This window comes from Mustela putorius, unplaced genomic scaffold (genome assembly GCF_011764305.1).
Source record: "Mustela putorius furo isolate JIRA1106 unplaced genomic scaffold, ASM1176430v1.1 tig00000430_pilon_pilon_pilon, whole genome shotgun sequence".
Classification (NCBI taxonomy): Eukaryota; Metazoa; Chordata; class Mammalia; order Carnivora; family Mustelidae; genus Mustela; species Mustela putorius.
In genome coordinates, this window is record NW_025421377.1 from 5279964 (window position 1) to 5303046 (window position 23083).

Sequence of the window (23083 nt, forward strand, 5' to 3'; positions counted from 1 at the left end):
CAGATTTAGAGAATTCTAAATATCAGAGAAATAAGTGCCTTACAATGGACTTGCAACTACCTTCATGTAATTTCCACACATTGGCCCTACTTCTGCCTTGCAGGGCTGCACAGGAGAAGCCCGATGCCTGTTCCATCAATGCCTCCGTGAATGTCAGGAGTCATGCTCTGCCTTTCCAGACTAGGCAAATCATCTCTTCTTTAGTCTTTAGATCAAACATCTGGATACCTATCAACACATATGAAATACGTATTTTCCTAATGATTGCTGCTTATAGGAAACCAAATAGATTTCAGACTCAAAAGAAGCAAGACACTTCTCAAGGCCAAGCACTTTATATCTTTATATCCACTGACAGCGCTCACTCCGTAGATGCTCCAGTTGAACGATTTTGGACTTTCTTGTCCTTTTACTGTACAAAAGTGAAAAGACAAGCATGGCTTCACAACGTCTTCCCTAACATCACCCTTCCTCACCCCCACCCCCAGCCCAGTGGGAAAGAATTCACTGACCCTCCCTGTAATTCTGCAGCACTTCCTGCAAACCTATCTAAAAGTACTGATCGAGATGTGTATTACAGTGAAGTTTCTGCGTCAATTTCCCCACTAGACCATGAACCCCTTTAGAAGGCAGGGTCTCATTTGTTAATATTGTATCACAACATCTAACACAGCGCCTGGCACATAGTAGAGAGTCAACCTGCATTGTGAGTAAGTACAATAAAACATCTAAAATAAATTGCCTTATTTGCACACAGGATTCCTTGTCCTATCCATTTTTAATAAAGGGACAAAGTTCTACTTTCCTGGATCATTTTGCATCAAGAAAGGATGACTTTGTCCATATTATACTGTTCAGATATTACAGGAATGTCAGAAGGGAGTGAACGCAGGCTTTTAGGGAAAAAGATGTATGTTTTATACGTCTATGTAGCAAATTTGCAGAGCACGGGGCATATCCTGCGTTGAGGTTAATTGCATGCGTGCTTTCTTGAGGGCACTCTGAGGTTCCAAGTCCCAGACCTAGAGTATGAAAATAACTCATGCCCCTTCAGAAAAATTTCCATGGAGAAACAGGCATCTGAGCCAATAGGCTCCCTACCCTGCCCCTGGGGTGTGAGAGCTTTAGAAGTCAACCCTTACAATGAAATTTTTTCTTTCTTTTTAAAAAATTAATCTCCACCATCCCTTTAATCCTCTTTGGAGACCTAATGGATTGGTGGGTTAGAAGTCAATAGGCATGACAGACTTTTCCCAGGAGGTGTCTTCATCAGTTGTTATGAAGTCGGAAGTGCGTGTGCCGGCTGTGGGAGTGATAGACACGGTCAGGGTGCCTTTAGTTCAAACAGAACCAGAGCTACTGGAATTTTGTGAAGATGCCCCCAAGGACAGACACTCAGTCTACAAAAACAGAGTCCAGACAAAGAGTCCATGGCAACCATTGCTAGGAGATAAGTCTATAGTGAGAGACAACGGAGCGAGGAGCCACTGATTCATTTTAACTTGTGGTTATTGCAAAGCACGGGACTGTCCTCCCTTTGGGCAGTTAAGTGAGCCCCATCTGTGGCACCCGCATAGCAACCAGGCATTTCCATTTTGTGCACAGCCTTCTTGCCGACCCCACTTTACACCTCTACCTTATTCTTTTTTTCAAAAATTCATTTGAAAATGAAGTGACAAAGAACGGAAACTCTGTATACACCAAGTTGGTTGACCATTGGGTTTCTCTGGTAGATCGGCCTGGAGATCATTAATTCTTTTGTCTTGAGCTGCTTGGTTTTACCAAGTGGGCGAGAGAGAGAGAAAGATTGAGAGAGAGCTGTGCCTGGGGTTTGGGTTTCTTTTATTGACAGTTGTTAACATGGGGAGGAATATTCATTACTTAAAGTAGAAAAGTTTGGGGAGCAGGGCCTCCAGCTTTTTCTTCCTTATTGGGTGAGGGTTTTCCAGCCTACTTTGTCAGCCATTTGGGGCCTATCTGGTTTTATCTGGCTTCTCGTGGCTCTATTTTAAAGTGCTGCCAGGGCAGGCCTTAGACTTCCTCCACTCCCCCACCATAGCCAGCGGTGAGTTCCTCTCTGCTGGCCTCCAGGCATCCTGTTAGAGCCTAAGTGAGTTCCCCTAACAGTCTGGGAAGCATTCTGTGCTAGGCACTGTTCTATGGACCAGGAAAACCACAGGGAAGGACCCTTATGGATCCTACGTCCTAGGGGGAATGATGTAGAGCTTAAATTTAAAGGCAGCAAGACCAATTTTAAGAAAAATATACCCGCTCATCCTAATTTCATAAGAAGTGATTCATTTAGGTTCTTCAATCTTTAAGAAACTCAAAAAGAAACAGAAAGGGAGACAAACCATAAGAGACTCTTAACTCTAGGAAACAGCTGAGGGTTGCTGGAGGGGAGGTGGGTGGGGGATGGGGTAACTGAGTGATGGACATTAAGGAGGGCACGTGATGTAAAGAGCACAGGGTGTTTCGTGCAACTGATGAATCCCTAGACTCTACCTCTGAAAACTAATAATACAGTATATTTCAATTAAGTTGAATTTAAATAAAAGATTTCTTAAAAGAAAACAGAAACTCAAAAAGAGCACAGACCATGGTGCCATGGGAACAAAATGGTGTGGTGGTGGCCGAGCAGGATTAGGCAGTTTCCTGAGCCCCATATGAGGTTTGGACTAGATGTCCCTCCCCATCCATTGCAGAGCTGATGATCTAACATCCTAATTTTTAATGTCTGCATTTTCTCTATGAGACACAGAAACACACGTGAAGTGCTGAACACAATGCTTACATTGTAGCTGACATTGCGGCTGCTGTCATTAACGGCCCCCTTTACCTTTGGTTGTTCAAGGTTGACAGCATGCGTATGCGTTCCCCAAAACATCCGTTCTTGCCTGAAACTTGATTCTCCCAAAGCATTTGGATTTACTCTCTAGCTAAAATCTCTCCTACAACCCTGAGCAACAACACTGGGAAACTTGATGCTTCCTTGAACTATTTAGGGCGTTAGAGACTTCTTTTGTTATCTTAATGGGAAGGACAGGTTTGGACAGGACCAGTAATGGACCCGTGTTGACTCGGTGTCATCCATTATCCATTGAAAGCTGTTTTCATGAACAGGTTCTGTTCTCCTTGTCTTTAGGAATCCATTCTCCCTCGTTCTTATGCCTTGGGGCTCCGATGCACAGTGGCCCTCTTTTCCCCCAACCCCATCATCCCCCCCCCCCAACCCCCAAGCACCAAAGAGGAAGAAGTGTATGACCTCAGCCAACCAGCTCATTCCAATCCTCAGACCCACAGGGATGGGTCTGAGGTATCAACACATGTTCTAATCAGAACCAGGGAACCCCAATGAGACCTTCTGCAGAAATGCTAAAAAGAAACAAGTGCTCTTTCCTGATGAACTTGAACCTTACACATCGGAAGATCTAGGGCCACAGCCATCTTTGAACCAGATGAGAGATAACAACTAAAACCGAGGGGAATGAAGCTGAAAGAGAGACCAAGGTATGAAAGGTAAGATGGAAAAGAAAAGGGATCTTGGTGATCCTATTTGAACCCGAGATCAAACTGTACTAGAAGCTGAAGGTAGAGCTCTGACGTTACAACTACGTGAATCATCTCCTGTTTCTACCTAACAGTTTGCATTGTATTTATTGTCACTCACAAAGAAAGAAGCCTAGTTGATGAACTGGGAGTTGATGCTGGGTAGGGGGAATGGATGCCTTGCTTCTGTGACTTGAAGGAAAACGGGCTCTGGCCAGCAGATCCGATGGGAGAGACGTGCAGAGCGCAGACCCTCCAGGTCGTGCTCCGGGAGCTGGGAGCGCTGAGAGGAGGGAGAGAGGATACCACTGTCTGCGTCAAGCACTACGGCACCTACACGTCTGTAAGTATGGGGAGGACGTGTGATTGGAGAGATCTCACTTGGAAGAAGAAACTGCCTCATGGGGTAGACTTCCTGGGTCTCTCAGAGTCCAGGAAGGAAATGACTCTCCTAGGGCTCTAGGAGATCATGGAGTCAAGGGAAGGAATCCAGTTCCTGCATTCTAAACCCCAAACACCTCTTTTTAAACCGAAGTGCCAAATAAACCATCGTCTTAGCGCTGGCTCTTATATCAAAACAGCCCAGATGGGGCGACTTCAGCAGACATATATTTCTCAGGGTTCTGGAAGCTTAGAGGTCCAGATTAGGGGACCAGCATGCTTGGGGTCTGGGGAGAGCCCTCTTCTGGGTTTGCAGATAGCTAGCCGCCTTCTCAATGGGTCCTCCCTTGAGGGAGAAGGTAGCAGCTCAGGTGTCTCTTCCTCTCCTTATAAGGACACTACTCCCATCATGGGGGCATCACCCCCATGACCTCTTCCAAACCTCACTACCTCCCACGGGCCCCAGCTCTTGCTATCATCCTTTTGGGGCTTCAGGCTTCCACAGAGGGTGGACGGGGACAAGCATTCAGGCCATAAGGGGCCCCACCGTGCTGCCGAGGTCCAGAAGGCTTGCGACAGGCTGCGGTTATGTACATTTCACGCTAGGACAGACCCCTCCTGGTTTTGCAGGAGCTGCTATGGTGATTTGAATTGCTGAGATTCCTGGTCTAGCATCCAAAACCAACGTGCCCTGGTTCTCTTGAGGGCAGGCCTCCTCTTATGTTCTCCTACAATTCCAAGATTGGGCCTGGTTTCTGAAATGGGGTTGCTGTGCTCAGTTGCTAATTATGGTGACCTTCTAAAGGGGCTTAGCCAACAAGGTAATCCTTGCTCATGAGTAAGCCCCCTGCTGGGAAAGCTTAACTCGAACCACATTCCACAGATCGCAGACCCCCAGGAGAAGCCTCCGATCTAAGGAGAGAGCTCAAGCTCCTGGTTCATTTTGTCAGGGATTCTCCATGGATAACGAGCTTTGGGAATAGGATTAATCCCAGAGGGTGTATCCCCGAAGTTTCTCAGAATTACTATTATTCAAAGCCTGCTTTTCATTTTGCTAGAAAATGACATTAAAGGGACGGCAATTTATTTGTTGGTTGGTGTGTTAATTAAAACAATATGGAGCAAGCATTCCATCTTTGTGGGGCGCCTGGGTGGCTCAGTGGGTCAAAGCCTCTGCCTTCAGCTCGGGTCATGATCTCAGGGTCTTGGGATCGAGCCCCGCCTGGGGCTCTCTGCTCAGCGGGGAGCCTGCTTCCCCCTCTCTCTCTACCCGCCTCTGGGCCTACTTGTGACCTCTGTCTGTCAAATAAGTAAATAAAATCTTTAAAAAAATAAAGAAAGAAAGAATTCCATCTTTGCTCAGCTTGAACAAAGCAGTCTGTACCCAGCTGATATACCCCTCGAATTCCAAAGTGTGATTTCTATCGGGTCTGAACAAAAAGGTAATAAATAAATAAATAAGGAGGAAACTAGGCAAACATTCTCGTCATCTCTATGAGATAAGGGTACACTCACGATGGCAACAAAGAATCCCAATCTCAGTGACCATCACACGAGATAATTTTCTTTCTTACGCACGCACAGCTCAAGCGGCTGTTGGGCAGGCAGTCTGCTGGGGGCCACTGTCTTCCAGCTGAGGCTTAGGGTTGTCCCTAGACCCCCCCTGCTGCTGGCCAGCAGACAAGGAAGGAAGGAGAGCAAGGAGGAGCGTGCTTGAGGATTTAGGGGCAGAAGGCTCTCTAACGGCAAAAGAGACCTAGAAATGCAGTCTCGCTCCGTCCCCAGGAAGAGGAGGCATGGGTGTGATGAGCTCTAGCTGGTTTCCCCACTCCTGTCCTGCCTGTCCCTCCAGGTCAGTATCATGGCTCGCCTTCTCCCTCCCTTCCTCTGTCTTGCAGGAATCCTTGTCAAAATCCAGGTATTTGCATAATACTCCACACTGTGTAAAGCCCCACGTGTGTGTTTTTTCAGCTAATACTCCCAACCACTCTAGGAGGAGCAATCATTAATCGCCACTGGGTTTTGGACCCAGGTCTTGGGGGTCTAATTGCTCTAGTCCCTCAGGGAGGCAGCATAGCCATGAGGCTGAGGGTTCGAGCTTCGGGGCCAGGCTGCCCCGCTGCAATCTGTGCTCTGTGCCTAGCTGCCTGCGTGATCCAGGGCGTGTGGTGTGGACCTCTCCGGTGCCAGTCTGCCCCACGGGACACATGGGACAACGGACGGGGGCCTCCCTCACAGGGCTGTGATGGGGGTTACTGCTGGTGATGTCCACGAGGCCAGCAGAGCACCTGGGTTCTAAGAAACATCCACAGTGATCTGCTAATGGCAGGCGTGGGAAGAAGATGGAAAGGATCCCGACTCCAGCAGGGCTCCCTGCTCAGCAGAGCGCCTGCTTCTCCCGCTCCCTCCCTCTCTGCCCACCCCAGGCTCATGCTCTGCTCATGCTCGTGCTCTCTCAAATAAAATCTTAAAAAAAAAAAAATTCTGGCTGCATTTTCTTTTTTCACCACCACAAAGGGTGCAGTCTGTCAGTGAGGGACCTGTGGGGCTGGGATCTGCTCTCCAGAGCCTCCATCAGGGCCATAGCCACCCCTCCTCGAGGGCCAGGATGCGTTTGGGGGGGGGGGGAGAAAGAGGGAAAGAGAGAGAGAGAAAGAGAGGGAGAGAGAGACTGCAAAACTGCACCATGCTTCTGAAGGTCCAAGGACAAGGAACCCTTTCAGGGGTCCCCAGGGGGCCTTTGAACTTGAGACATGCAAACACATCAACTGTGTCAGCACCGCAGGTCCTTTCTGATTCGACCAAGTCTCCTCCACCCAGTGTCTGCGGACTCCTCTCTCATTTACCAGGCATTTCTCACGGCTTCCCCAGAGGGCTGAGAGGGAGGCATGCCAGATGTTACCACTCCCCGTTTCTAAGACCAAGGAAACCGAACTTCACTTAAATGGCTCTTTCCAAGGTGATGTGGCTATCGAAGAGCGAGGTCGGTCCTGGAATATGCTAGAATGTGAAACGTTACTGCCTTTCTCAGCATGGAATCCTTGGAAGCAGACTCTTGAAACAAGGGTTTAAAGGCAAATAGTTAATTTTAGAGGCATCCCAGGAAAGGGAGAAATGAGAGACAAAGGGAAGGAAGCTGGTAATGTGTCCCCTGTGGGTACCAGATGCGTATCCTGCTGGGAGGCTCTGGGAGATCAAGTAACACCTGCCACCCAGGGGTGTTTATCCTCCAACCTCTTGCTGTCATTGGCTGAGGGACTTCCAAGGGCATTAACTCCCTGGCCTGTTCAGCCTAGCACCAGCCCAGACGGAGAGCAAACCTTTGTGTGGAGAAGCCCAGGGGTTGGCACCTCCTCCATGTGTTAGGATGCTGAAGGCGGAGGGGATTGGGGGTGGGGCAACAGCACCTGCCAGGTTCCCGTGTGCAAGCAGAGGCTCCTCCTGCCCGTGCGTGCCCCTCCCTCACCCAGCCCATCGCCACTGAGTCCTCCCAGCGCCACCCTGGGGGTGGGGGTACTGTGACATTCCCAAGGGCAGCACCTGTAGCCGGAGAGGGAGGGACTCGGACACAGCTTATGATAGGGATGTAGGTTAAAGATGGAATCCAGCTCCGCCATTTCCTGAGGGAAATTGCCCTAACCTATTAGGCTGTATTTATCCATCAGAAAAACAATACATATTACAGTGGATTGTTGGGAGGATTAAACATGTAAACTCTAAAGGGTGAGCCCAATGACAGCAGGAACCATGCGTGTCTTAATCATCAATATGTTCCCAGGGCTTGACACAGGGCTGGGTAGTGAATGGACGGGAGGAAGAGAGGGAGTGAGGAAAGAAAGAGAGAAAGAGGGAGGAAGGAAGGAAGGAAGGAACTAACCAAGAATTCTCAGCAGCACAGAACCTGGTCCACCGAACGCTCTCAGAAAGTATCAGTTCCCAACCTTCCTTGCAGTTTCCTGGCCTGGAAATACACTGTAACATCATAATAGCCAAATCAGGGAGAAAATGAGACTTTGAAGCGCTGCTAAATATTGTTTCATTTCTCGTGGGAACCGCCAAGTGTAGAGTTGGAAAACTACTTCCCAAAACAAGGCTCAACATCTCTCTAGTTCGCCATCTATACAGCATTGTGTGGACTTGCCCTCTCTCCTCCCTCTGACTCCATCCTGTGGTTCCCTCTCCTCCTGGGACCGCAAGTTCATCAGGCTGGGACTGCCAGGTGCACAAGGCAGGGGCAGGACCAAAGCCCTACTGTTCTCGCTGCTTCTTGTACCTTTCCTCTTATACTCTGCCTGCCACATCCCACCTCTGCCTCCCCCCAGCACCACTACGGCTCATCACACACCAGCAGTGAGCCCGAGGGCAATCTTGTATCAGACAGAATCTTCCAGCCATGTTGGGGAATGTTGCCGTGAATGCCCGTATTCAACGAACCCCCAAACCAGAACATGCTGTGCACTTTGATAGTCACACATAATGACAATGTTGAGACGCCACGAGGCAAACCCTTCATTCCACAAACCTTTACAGAGTAATTGCTATGTGCCAGGCACTGTGCCCGGCTCTGAGGATACAGTGGGGAACATGGCAGAACGGCCCTCTCCTCTTATAGAACTTGGAGCATCGTGGGTAGGCAGATGGCAAACAAGTGATCACCAAATAAGTAGATACCGCCGACCTCTGAATAATGCAGGGGTTAGGGACACCGACCCGCTGTGTCGTCAAAAACCCACAAGTGACTCTGGACTTCCCCGAAATTTAACTACTAAGAGTATACTGTTGACGGGAAGACTTGCCAACAACATAAACCATGGTTAACACGCATTTTATACGTTATATATATTATAAACTCTATTCTCACCATAAAGTAGGCTAGAGAAAAGAAAACGTTATTGAGAAAATCACAAGGCAGAGAAAATACATTTATAGTCTTGTACCGTCTTCATGGGAAAGAATCTGCATCTGAGTGGACCCACGAGGTTCAAACCCGAGCTGTTCAAGCATCAGCTGGAATTACAGTCATATGTGAGGTGATGGAAATGTGTAAAGTCCTATGAGGTTCTATAATGAGATGTCACCTCACCTAGGAAGTGTCACCGAGGAAGTGGCATTCGGCGTGTAGGTGCTGAGTATGAGGCCTAAGAAAGAGGTGGGGACTGCCTGGTAAAAGCCCTTCTGGAAGGAAGGAACCCACCATAGACGTAAAGAGCCAAGTGGTCCAGGATGGCTGGGGCAGGGTGAGCAAGGGAGAGCGGGACCCCCGATGAAGCCTGAGGACTTCCGGGATTGTCCCCAAAGCCACACGGCCAGCACCTGTGGGGACTGGAGTAGAGGAGACAGAGCACTGTTTAGGTCATTCATTCCAGGGGCATTTACTGAGCACCTACTGTGGCCCTGTACTGCTTTAGGCATCTAAGTAGAGAAGAGAAGAAAACAAAGTCTCTTCTCTCCAGGAGTTTGGTCTTCGTGATGGTGGAGCCCTGCAGGCCTGCGGAAGAATTTTCGGCAGGAGACGACATAATGAGACTTGCGTAGTAAGGACAATGGGTTGCGTGCGATGCAGTGAGCGGATGGGCAGGGGGCCTTTGGAGGCGGCTGCAGGAGTCAGGGGGGAGCAAGTGGTGGCTGGGACCAGAGCGTGCAGAGGAAGGGAAAGAAGTAGATACCTCTGAGAGGTATTTTGAAGGTAATGTCCGTGACACTTGAGGTGAACCAGATGCCGGGGTGAGCGTGATGGGGAGGTCACAGGTGACTTCCAAGCCTCTGCAAGTATGCCGGGCCTTCTGAGTCATCTAAGAATGAGTAGTTTCTGTGCAACGTAGTTTAAATATTTGGATTCCTGAAAAACATGGGTATTGCTGTGGGACACTATTGTTAACCAGAACCTGCCCTTTTCCTAACTATGCATGACTTAGGAGAAATAAAAGGCGAGTGTGTGAGGAAGGGGTGTTATTTATACTGACAGAAGAAGAAGATCTGGGTCTATGCTGCGATTTTTTTTTTTCAGTTTCTGATTTAAAATTTTACAGAATGTTTTTTTATTATCATGAGTGTTAGTGTCGTTTCCTAATACTGCCACAACCAATGATCACAAGTGTGGCAGCTTAAAACAAGAGAAATTTATTCTCTCACAGCTACAGAAGCCAGAAGTCTGAAATCAAAGTGTTGGCAGGGTTGGTTCTTTCTGGAAGTTCTGAGAGAATGCATCCCCCCTGCGCCTCTACTACATTCTGGAAATGCCCCTGTGTTCTCTAACTTGCTGACACATCCCTCCAAGCTCTACCTCAGTCCTCACTGGCTTTCCCTCCGAGTCTGGGTCTCCTTTTCTGTCTCTCACAAGGACCAGTCCTTGGATACAAGGCTTATCCCACATCCTGGATGATCTCATCTCTAGCTCCTTCGCTTAATTATATCTGCTAAGACCCTATTGCCAAAGAAGTTCACATTCACAGATGCCAGAGGCTTAGGACTCGGATACTTCTTTTGCGAGATACATTCAACTCTACGCAGAGGAATAACCATTTATATTAGAAAATACAATTGCAGGAAACTGATTTAGAGAGTTTTCTGAGTTTTAAGGATGTACATAGACATACACCAGCTTTCTCTTTGCAGCTAAGAATTAATTACTATACTCTTTTTTTCCCTTCCTGAAATGCCACAGAGAAGAGGAGAGATTTTCAGTAGTTCCAACCCACAGTTTATGTATAAACAGAGGAAACAAAGGATTTGTTTCTTTGTGCCTGGCCTTGGAGATATATACAAATTCTTTCAAGCTAGGAGTAATTGTTTAGTTTAAAGGTTGATAATTTATTTGCCAAGGAGTCAGAAAATAACCAGAGATTAAAGAACAGCTGTGGATGAATTAATTTTATCCCCAATCACATGAATGAGATCTGGAAATGTACCAGGAGGAAAAGCAAATAAATGAGTTGAAAATCCTCGCCATGTACATCAGATTTAAGCAGATCGTTTTCAATCTGTTTCCCACTGCAAAGCAGCTCAAAACACGGAACATTGACTTTGTGCTTGCCAGCCACTGTTCAAAGCACTCTGCATGTGTGAACTCATGGGCTCCCCACCACAGTCCTCACCCCCATAGTGCGGAAGAGAATATTGAGGCAGCAGGAAAATCAGTAACTTGCTCAAGGTCACAGTCACTCAGCAGTAGGGAGGCCAGGATTTGAACCCAGGCACACATCAGAGCACCTGCTTTTAATCAAGATGCAATTCTTAAAGTCTTTTATATTTCAAAACTATACATATCGGAGTGGTTATTTTTCTGCTAAAGGCAAACATGTTGGGTAATACCCTGCCAGTCTGTACCAAGCACCCACACTTCTATTCCCTCCTCATCTTCCTGCTTTACAAAATGATGACGGGAGTGTATTTAACGTCTTTCACCAAAAAATGATAGATGTAAAAATGTCTCCTATGGCAGGTTATCTCTATTTGCACAGCTAGCAGGGGTATCCGAGGCTCGAGGCACTAGGGCAAGGTCACATGAAGGACACCATCCAAGATCAAAACCAAGAAAATCCAGATTGTGCATTTTGTTGGGGTGGGGGAAGGATAAGATGAAACTTTGGATGAAAAAGAGCCTAAAAAGACACAACCGTTTTTTAAATGATGAGCACAAAACAAACTATAGTGGCCAAGGATGGACATTGGGTAATCGACCAATTGTGAAAATACAAGAAAGTGATAGCAGAGAAAGCCAGCAGAGAGGGTCCCTCAGGGAAAGGAGGGACAGTGATAAGGATCGGGCACTTGGCTCACAAAGTTCTCTTTCTTGCTTTGGGTATAATTACAAAGCGTTGGACTCGCTGTATCCCATAACACTGTTCATTGACTTTGTATTGGTATTTTATTTAACCTCAAGCACAGTTTTAAAATTTTAGTAATCATCTAAGCATATTATTTACAAATACAGAGGCCAACACCGGGAGAAATGGTTAAAACCTGTGAGCGTAGATTACTTCTGGCGGGCTGCATGATCTTTGGGTGATGAACGCCTATATCTCATCACAAATATTTTGATGCTGATTTCTACCTAAAACAATAAATTAATATTTTTAAAGATTTTATTTATTCATTTGAGAGAGAGAGAGAGACAGAGCAAAAGCAGGGGGATTTAGGCACAGAGAGAGGAAGAAGCAGACTCCCCACTGAGCACAGAGACCGACACAGGGCTCTGTCCCAGGACCTGGTCTGGATCCTGATCTGAGCCAAAGCAGACAAGCTTAATCATCTGAGCTACCCAGGCACCTCAATAAATTAATTTTTATCTTTTTTAAGATTTTATTTATTTATTTGACAGAGAGATATCACAAGCAGGCAGAGAGTTCAGCAGAGAGAGAGGAAGAAGCAGGCTCCCCGCCGAGGAGAGAGTCCGATGTGGGGCTTGATCCCAGGACCCTGGGATCATGACCTGAGCTGAAGGCAGAGGCTTTAACCCACTGAGCCACCCAGGTGCCCCGATAAATTAATTTTTAAAAGAAAGTAAACCAGGGGTAGTAAAACCTTACTCACTGGACTGTCAATAGATTTAATTATGAATATAGAGAGCCCAGAACCCAGTGTCTAGGTTGTAAAAATCCTCACTTCAGTAGGTGGTCGTGATAAAATTTATTTTCCCACGCCAAACAGCAGGCTGCAGAAATGTGGCCATGATTGCCCAGCCCTGCCTGCCACGTAGTATGCACTCAATAAATATCTACTTATTAAATGAGTATGCAAGTTTCTTTATAAAGTTTTAAAATATTTCAATACAAACTTCCTGGCAAGACCTTGCCAGTTCTGGTTATGAACCAGCTAGGAAATGCCACATCATATGAAGGCATTTGCAATTAGCATTAGGGAGGTATTGAAGCAGAGTCTGATTACAACACTTCAAAAGAAGATATTCCCTCTGCCCCCAGGAGGAGTTGAAAGGGGGGGGAAAAAAAAAACAATTTAAATTCTAAATTGCAAACCTAGCATGGACACTTAAATTTAATTTAAAATAAGGCGAAAAAATTGCAATCAGTAAATCTCGGTAAAGGTATATGGATGTTTATTATTCTACTCTTGCAGCTTTTCTGGAGGTTTGCAACTTTTTCAGAATAAAAAGGTAAAAGAAATCCCTCAGGCCGCAGTGTCATGAATAGGTTGGAGAAAGTGGTCAAGAAGATTGGTCCCTGGGCACCTGGGTGGCTCAGTGGGTTAAGCCTCTGCCTCTGGCTCAGGTCATTGTCTCAGGGTCCGGGGATCGAGCCCCACTTGGGGTTCTCTGCTCGGCAGGGAGCCTGTCCCCCCCCCACCTCTGCCTGCTTGTGATCTCTCTCTGTCAAATAAATAAATTTAAAAAAGAAGAAGAAGAAGAAGAAGAAGGTTGGTCCCTGCAAGACAGAAAAGAGGCTTGGACTGGGCATTTGACCATAGACATGAAGAGACACCTGTGCAGTTAATGTATGTCTTCGAGGTAAAGTAACGGGCCTGGGGAGTGAAGAGACAGAGGAATCCGATGGACATTTGTCATTGTCCCAAGTCTATAGGTCAGTTTCTTTCAGGTTGATCTATTAGCATAATATTATCTCTCAATATATTACAATAACCATTCAAGTCACCACAAGCATAAATATAATAAGCGTTATCATTAACGTAATTATTACAGACTACATACTAATAACTGGTTTCCACTGATGTGACAAATGCTCGAGGATAAACTATAAGCCCTGCAGAAGGGGTGATGAGTTAAATCTGGGCTAAGTGAGACCCAGAAACGATGCTACGGAGAGTTGCCGGCTGGGCCTGGGGCACACTCAGGGGGACAGCCACCCCTCCAGGTGTCGTCGGGGTCTGGATTCCTGTCTCTGACTCCTGGCGCATTTGCCTCTCTCAGAATTTTAGAGCAACCGTCCACGCAGGCTAGAGGAGGTTTATTACTCACCATCCCAGCGACTGTCTGACAGACAAACAAGATTATTTAAGAGGCTTTAAAGTCAAAGTAAGGACTGAAGTCATCGCTTTCATGAAGATTTTAAAACAGTCACTTCTGAAGTCCCACCTGCTCTTTTCCAAGTCCTACCCTTCAAATTTCAGATCTGTACATTTTATCTCGGGAATAACAGCAGGAGAATACATTTTGTGGCATTTGCAATTTAAATCATGTGACTTTGGCAACGGTTAAAAAACAATCCCAAATCAAGGGAAAAGCACTTCAGCAAAAAGACAAGTTTCACAAGTGAACCAGTTGGAAATTCTAGACCCTGGTGAAAGGGGAACAATGGAAAAACACACATTATCAACTTTCAAGCCTCTCTTGGCTGTAGGATACTTGAAAGAATCCCAAACACCAGACGAGGATAGACGTCAAGTGCATTTTACACTGTCTTCCAGAAAATTTAAAATTATGTCTCCAATTACTCCCCTTAGATGATGGCTCCCGGGTCTGTGAGTGTTAAACACACATGAAACTATAAAAAATCTCTTTGGGCATTCATAAGCCCAAGGAGTTCTGAAGTTCAGTGTTAGCTCTTGTCCAAGAGGTTTAGTAAAGGGTGCCTGGCTGGCTCTGTTGGTACAGCACGTGACGCTTGATCTCAAGGGTCTTGAGTTCGAGCCCCATGTGGGGCATAGAGGTATCTTTAAAAAAAAAAAAAAGTTTCATGAGTCCCTTGCAAAGACACTTACTACAAGTTTGCTTATAATAGCAAGTAAAAAACCTAAATGCTCTTTAAATAAGTTATGATACATTATGTTATAGAATTATATGCAATTTTTTTTTTAAGATTTTATTTCTGTATTTGACAGAGAGAGATCACAAGTAGGCAGAGAGGCAGGCAGAGAGAGAGAGAGAGGGAAGCAGGCTCCCCGCCGAGCAGAGAGTCCGATGTGGGACTCGATCTCAGGACCCTGAGTTCATGACCTGAGCCGAAGGCAGTGGCCTAATCCACTGAGCCACCCAGGCGCCCCTGCAATTTTTTTTTTAATGAAGTAGTTCTCATATAGAAAGTTCTTCAAGACAATTGAGTTGGGTAGAAACAAGCTGCAGAATAATGTTTAATAACATTTTAAGTTTTAAAAGTCAAAAACAAACACACCTGCATATTTATACATCCATGTACATATATATGTGAGTTCATGCAAGAGAAGGTCTGGAAGGGCCTTCTAATACCTCTCATTACTAGTTACCTTTGGGGAAGGAAATGCAGTTGGAAAAGGGGACTCTCAGTTTTTACCCTATTTTATTAGGTAGTTTTGAATTTTGAACTGTAATCGTGATTTGCGTGTCACTTATGTAAGTTGAATGTAAAAAAAAATAAATGTCATATGCTCTTTATTTTAAAAATAACTCAGTTTTGTTTTGTTTTGGTTTGTTTTTTTTCCAAAGAAAAGGTAAACACGTTGCAGGAGTGGAGCTAGGGGAAAACATGGTGTTTCAGAATGGGGGGGAAAAAAAAGCCAGGGGCCATCCCTACAGGGCTCTGAAAAGGGGCTGCGAAATTCCTACAGACAAGGGGTGTTAGAGAGGAGAAGGGAGTTGGGGTAAATTGGAAGGGGAGGTGAACCATGAGAGACTATGGACTCTGAAAAAACAATCTGAGGGGTTTGAAGTCGGGGGGTGGGGGGGTGTGTTGGGGTACCAGGTAGTGGGTATTATAGAGGGCACGGATTGCATGGAGCACTGGGTGTGGTGAAAAAATAATGAATACTGTTTTTCTGAAAATAAATAAATTAATTTTAAAAAAACAGGAAAAAAAAATAAAAAAAAATAAAAACAAAAAAAAGAAATTCCTGGAGCAGCTGATTGGCTGGGCCAGTCTTCGGTGGCCAGGCAGCCTGCGTGACTGTCCCTTTGGGCCCAGGAGAGATTGCAGCGTCTGAGAGTCGGGCCACCGCAAGGCTGCTGAGCCCCACGCGCAGCTGGCAAGCGCTTTGTCCTTTGTCCTTTTGTCCTTTCGTCCTTTTGGAGAAAACGCTGACTGATGTAGACCTCACCAGCCCGAACAGCTCCCAGGGGGCAAAAATGTGTCCTAAAGCTGCTTGCAGACGAAGTTCACTCAAAGTGCAGGAACGAGGACTCGCTGGTCTCGGCTCCTCCTGCTCTCTCATTGGCTGGCCAGAACAGCGCGCATCTACGCCCAGCCCCGGATCTGCTGACTTTGTTGCCCTAAAGGAGAAGAAGATAGGAAACACTAATCTTATGTTCTCGGACATCAAGTCTCTGCTCTTTAGGCTTAAAATACATGGGGCGGGGGTGGGGGGTAGTGGGGGGCACGGGGCGGGGGTGGGGGGTAGTGGGGGGCACGCATTCCTGGTAGCAGGAGTAGCTTCGTTGTTAACCTGTTTAGGCCTAGATGTGTTCCTCATCTATAAACGCAATTTAAAATCTAAGGTATGAATGTTTTATTTATTAAAACAAAAGGTTTACATGAAAAAAAAAAAAAACCCACACATACACCAACCTTAGAACCAGGCCACAGCGGACACAAAACATGAGCTAGTGTCTCTCGGAGAAGTGATCAGACCTCCAAAGAGTAAAAGAAGTAATCTAAATGGTGTTGGGAAGCCTGGGTGGCTCAGCTAGTTAAGCATCTGCCTTCGGCTCAGGTCATGATCTCAGGGTCCTGGGATCGAGTCCCACATCGGGCTCCCTGCTCAGCGGGGAATCTGCTTCTCCCTCTCCCTCTGCCCCTGCACTGTCACCCCGCCCACCCCTGCACTCATGCTCTCTTGCATGTGCTCTATCTCAAATAAATAAATAAAATCTCAAAAAGGAAATCTAAATGGAGTTAGCATAGTCTTTCTTCTTATCTTAAATTAATCCAGGCAACTTCATTAGTTTCTATTTTAAATAGATTGAAGATTTGACTGGTACCATTGTGTTCAGCTAGCCCAGACCTACTCATGAATTAATAATGACAAAATATCAACTTATAATTTCTGAACACTTACAACATCGAGTGTATTGAATGCACTGAACACAGAGGCAAGGTTGTGTTATGTGTCTGATATATTTCATCTCATTTAATCCTCATGACTCTTATAAATAAGTACTACTATCATCATCATCCCCATTTTACAGATAAGGAAACTGAGACTGACCAAGAACACACCAGTGGTAAGTGGCAGAGCCTATATTCTAATTCACGTTAATTTGATTTCAAAATTAGTGTTCTTCACTGCTGTGTTACTTATGGAAAATCTATTCTTCCAATGCACAAAGCTGGGTTCTGAACTACCTCACCATTTGCACCTGGAATTCAAACCAGGTGGCTTTGGTGGTATCAGAACAAATGTTCATAAGTGTCAGCTTCAGTTTCCCCATCCCTAGGTGAGAATGATACTACTAGACCCCCATCTCACGGGGTTGTTATGGGAATCCAAGGAGGTAACCCATGTAATGTGTTTAGCATACTATCTCACACATAGAAATTGCTCAATAAATATGTAATACAAATAATTAGTACTTGCTAAAGACTACCAGTAGACATAGCAGCTGAACTGGTTTACCAGTATAGCCTGCAAACACCTTGCAGAAATAGGGTCTGAGTCATGGGATACCGAACAGGGAGGGAGAAGGTCTGATGGGAGGACTGAAGAAGCCATGAGAATTAAGCCCACCTATTTGATCACTTTACTTGGCACTGGAACTCCTCCCCACCCCGAGGCGGGGTGGGGGGCGGGGGCAGAATGGCCTCCTTGGCCATTCTGCTAGCCATGGCTACTTTGGCCTCCTTTCTATCCTCTGGCCAAAAGTACTATTTTAGTGAAACAGAGTTAAAATGAGCTCAACCCTATTTGAAAGTTGCTAGGAAAGTAGATCTTAAAAGTTCTCACAACAAAAAAACGAGAGCAAAACACTGTAACTCTTTGAGGTGATGGCTGTTAACTAAGGTAATTGAGGAAATTATTTTGCCACATATATGGACCTCATATCATTACCTTGTACGCTTTAAATGGATACAACGTTATATGTCAATTACATCTCCATAAAGATGAAAAAAAAAATCACCTCAATGTGCTTTTTAAAGGGGGAGAAAACCATGAAAGGGCAGCGTTAAAGGCTGAAAGATGTTTGGGTAAGGAAATAAAGGAAGTCTTACCTTTTGAGACTTATTTATTTAAAAAGAGAGAGAGAGAGAGTGAGAGAGAGAGAGAGGTCATGCATGAAGGGGAGGGGCAGAGAGAGCGAGAGAGAGCATCTCAACCAGACCCCCCCACCCCGTTGAGCTTGGAGCCCGGACATGGGACTCGATTCCAGGACCCTGAGATCATGACCTGAGCCAAAGTCAAGAGTCTGATGCTTACCCAACTGAGACACCCAGGCGCTCCATTGAAGCCTTACCTTTTGAATACCAGATTAGTAGTTTTCAAACTGAAATCCATGAAACCCTCTTTTAGGGGTTCCAGAAACGTTTTCATTAGGATTTCGCTTTTTAAAAATAGGTCTTGGTTTAATAATCAACAGACATACTCCAGTGTGTTTTAAATCAAATTTAAATTCAGGGGCGCCTGGGTGGCTCAGTGGATTAAAGCCTCTGCCTTAGGCTCAGGTCATGATCCCAGGGTCCTGGAATAGAGCCCTGCATTGGACTCTCTGCTTAGGAGGAAGACTGCTTCCCTTCCTCTCTCTCTGCCTGCCTCTCTGCCTACTTGTGATCTCTGTCTGTCAAATAAATAGATAAAATTAAAAAAAGATTTTTTTTAATTCATTGGAGACTACCAACTGAGTTGACTTGGCAGGTTAGCTTGTTTTTATGAAGATTTCAAAAATAAAAGTTCTCCACTCTCTCTCTCTATTGAAAAGAATCCTGGAATTTGCAAGACAGCTTTTTAAAAAACAACAGAAAAACAATAAAACAAAATATTATTTGTAAATATATAGATATAGATATATCTATATATATATATGTCTGTGTGAACTTGGATTTTCTTAATTCTGTGTGAGCAAAACCAATTCATAGATTCATAGCTGGGAGCTGAGACTTATAAAACACTGCCACTTTCAAAACATCATGGTCATCAATAGCCTCCTCATTGTTCTCCCTGATCTTATAAAGTTAGCTTATAAAATGTACATTAATAAAATGAGACAGAAAATACTATGTACACCCTTAGTAAGGTTCTACATAAGATTTTATTTATCAAAGAAGATTGTGCTACTAAATGAAAAGTGTTTTTAGAGAGAGAGCACAAGCAGGCAAAGGGAAAGAGAGAAGCAAGCTCCCTGCTGAGCAAGGAGCCTGATGCGGGACTTGATCCCAGGACCCCAGGATGACAACCTGAGCGGAAGGCAGCTGCTCAGCTGACTGAGCCACCTAGGCGTCCCCTAGACGAAAGGTTCGAAAACCTCAGCCTTAGCTCATTTGGACAATGGGGTGGGGAGGGTGAAGTTCCATTCCTAAGACCCTCAGGGTTTTGCTCTAGCCCTGATTGCTAAGACCACCTGTTTCTCTTTCCCTTCCCAGATGCCTGCAGCTCTGAGGCCCTGTCAGCGGGCAGAGGTGGAAATGAGATTTGGAACACTAACATGGAGCTTGTGGCCCTTTCCTGCTCCAAGGGTCCACCACACACAATGGTGCCCCTTCTTCAATGCCAAGGGAACCTCCGCCAGCCCCTCCCTCCTTTCTCTAGGTCATACCAGCGTGGAAAGCAAAGCAAGCAAGTCTTGTTAAGATCTCAGGGCTTCCTTGTCTTAGCTTTGGAAAATTTGCACTATTAACTGGGAACTTCCTTTCTGCTTTGGCATTCCTTGATTTAATCTATTAACCAGTGAAAACTGTTCATGACGTGGCAGGAGGGAAAATACCAACAAGAAAGGGCAGAGACAAATACAAATACTGAGCCTGGCCCCATCCCTCTGGGAAAATTCCAGAAAGATAAGGAGTAGATGGAAAGGTAGACAACCTAGAAGAGAAGGCATATGGGACAGATGTGAGCTGTAAAACTTTGCACTTCTTAATTTTTTTTTTTTAACCCACTGAGCCACCCAGGCGCCCCAATTATTATTATTATTTTTTTTTTTTAAGTAGGCTCTACACCCAGCATGGAGCCCAATGCGGGGTTGAACTGACGACCCTGAGATCAAGACTTGACCTGAGATCAGAGTCAGATGCTTAACTGACTGGGCCACCTATGTGCCCCAAAAATTCGCACTTTTGCTTAAACATTTGTAAGACTATGTTCTATAACCCCGATTAGTTTACAACTGATAGAAGAGCCATTAGTGATTTCATTATAATTTTCCAAATAAATGTGGTCATCCTCAAACACCTCAGCTTCATTTTCATTATATTCCATGTGATTTAGCCACTATGCAAGTAAGTCTACTTCCACCATAAAATCTCTGTAGTGCAAAAATGTTTCCTCTTTATGCAGAAACGTTCCCGGCTCAAGGAATGACACATCATTTCAAGCTAGAGGGCTTTGAAGTGCCCTTTTGTCATTTAGATATCCAGAGGAGTTGGAAGCTTCTGAGTTTTGGTCACTTTGGAGCACAAACTGAAGATTCTATCCGTCTAGACCAAGATCGGCTGTAATTACCTGTTGAAGACGAGTCACGGGTTCATGCAGGTCCAGTACTCTGTTCTCTCGACTTTCTTATCATACAGTTTAAATGTGTGTGTGTGTGTGTGTGTGTGTGTGTGTGTGTGTAATCTGCTCTCCCTGAAATTGAGTTTAGAATAGATCCTGTCTTTCACCTTCCACTAAATCTTAGTGTGACAGAAGTCACGCACTAACCAGCCATCCCTAAGGAAACTAACCACCATCTCTCCTTGATCCCTTTGGCTCTGTTTTGCAACTTTTCTTCTTGGCTGTGTTTCTCACATGTACCTCGTTCCATCATTCCCAGTCCCTGTTCTCGAATGTCACTATAGACCTGTCCGTCCATCACTCCCTCGCATATGTAAACGGAGAAGAGAATAATCCTGAGCCTAACGTAATTAAAATTCTATGATCTATCCTATAGTTTGGAGTCAGTGGACATAATTACAAATAAACGCCTCTAGCAAGAATAATGGAAGTCTGCTCCAAAGATGTGGAATGATTTCCCAGAAATTCAAAAACAACAAATTAATCCCTACCCCCATATCATTCTTGCAGAGGTCTTCCAGCCTATGTGCACAAAAATCAAGAGCTTGCGTAGAATTTTAACCAAATTGTGGGGGCCCCTGGGGGGCTCAGTTGGTTAAGCATCTGCCTTCAGCTCGGGTCATGGTCCTGGGGTCCTGGGATCAAGCCCTAGTTGGGCTCCCTGCTTCTCCCTTTCCCTCTGCCACTCCCTCTCCTGTGTGCATGCGCTCTCTCATTCTCTCTCAAATACATAATAAAATCTTTCAGAATTTTAACCAAATTGTGAATAGCAGAGGAACGGGAGGAAAACAGTATGTTTGTCCTTAAGCAAAACTGTGAAGATTAAAGTTATGCCTTGTCATCTTAGCTGGCTTGCTGTGGGGCCCTCTCCCTATCACCTTCCAGAATACCAAAGCTGTCGGACGTTTCACTTAACTTCACTTTGTAGCAGCTCCTCGATGATGCCATTTTCTACCCCTTTCTTCCATTCTTCTTCTGCCTGCCTGTAGCGTGAAAGAGCTAAGAGGCACCCATAAGCAACTGTCATCCACTCTTCTTAGGTTCTACCCCTCAAGCCCCGGCGTGGTATCAAGCACTTCTTTTTTGCTCCAAGACCTCTTCTGGATGTGAAGTTTCAGAAGGGAAAGGGACAACGGAGAAAAGAAATGATCTCTTTGAAGACAGAGAGTGTCCCTTGCACATCTGAAGCCTCATGCCTGTCAGAGGTCTTTGTGAATGTCACAGACGTACCATACGTTCCAGCAGTTTCTGCACTTCACGATCCTGTTCTAACTTCATTTTACAGGTAAGGAAAGCCCGAGTCCAGGTTTATCCCAAGTCCCTTCTAAGGAGCCTCCCTTGGCATCCAGACCAACACCACCATCCCCCCTCTGGCCAGGAGTTTCCATAGATCAACTAGGTACCGGGACACCAGTGACGACCTTGAACGTGTGTGGCTCGTTTTTCTTCCAGCCACGAGCATGGCAGATCCCCAGGCTGACCCTAGGAAGTGGCTTATCTCTCAGTCTAGTATGCCTCTGTGGCTGGTCTCCAGCTGGACCAAACAGGAACACAGCGGTGGTCGAGTGAACTGTGTTTGATGTTCATAGCAGTGAGACCACACGTGGTGGGGAAGCATGGGGCATCCCAGTAAGAGTGTGCAGAGAGAACCTACGGATTGGGGCTTTGGTTTGGACATTTGGGGGAAGGTCCAAGGAAGAGGGGTTAGCTCCAGATTGGGTGCTGTCCGGAAGTGGGGATAACTCTGCGATCGTCGCTGACACTGTATCTCAGCTGGGACCAAGGAGAGCACAGCTAAGGCCGTCACTGGTAGAGCGGGGGCAGTGACTAGGGTTGGTGGGCGGGAGGAATGTTGGGCAGTCTGTGGTCTGCAGGGACCTTGTTTCCACCTGTGCTTAGATAAAACTCCGAAGGGGTCTTGTTTTGTGCCACAGCATCGTGGTCACAGCATGACCTTGACCGAGGTTGGTGTTCCGTGACATTGCTTACGTCCAGCCGGAGCACCGGGTCAGCTCCTAACCACATCCAGAACGTGGCTGTTGTGAGCTAGTTCCCACCTGCCAGGGCTGTTTTTCTTGTTCTCCGCTCTGTTTGGTCTTGTCTTTCAGGCCTGGGGGATGTGCGGAGGATCAGGTCAGAGGAAGCAGGAGAGCATACTGCCCCAGGTCCTCATCGCAGACACGAGCTCCTCTAGGCTTTCCACTGTTTCTGGACATTGTGTTTTTAAGCCCCTCGAGGACCTTGCAGAAGGGCCCCTTTGCCAAATACCATGCATTAGCACCTCTAGTGCTTGTGGGATTCACTGGGATTCAGCTAACCCTGCAGGGCAGATGTAGGTTGGGCCAGGAGCAGCAGGGAGACGCAGGCTAGAAGCTCGAACCTGAGTCCCCTCCGCTGAGGCCTCCGAGAGCCCCATGCTTTGCACGAATTCCCTCTTGAGGGCAGATTCTGAGGGGAGTTTGCTCCTCATAACCTTTGGCTTCTCCAAGGACGTAACTTAGAGCAGGGCCATCAGTGATCATCCGGGAAGAGGGATCCTCTCCAGCCCACAGCCTTTCCCCCTCCTGCTGCT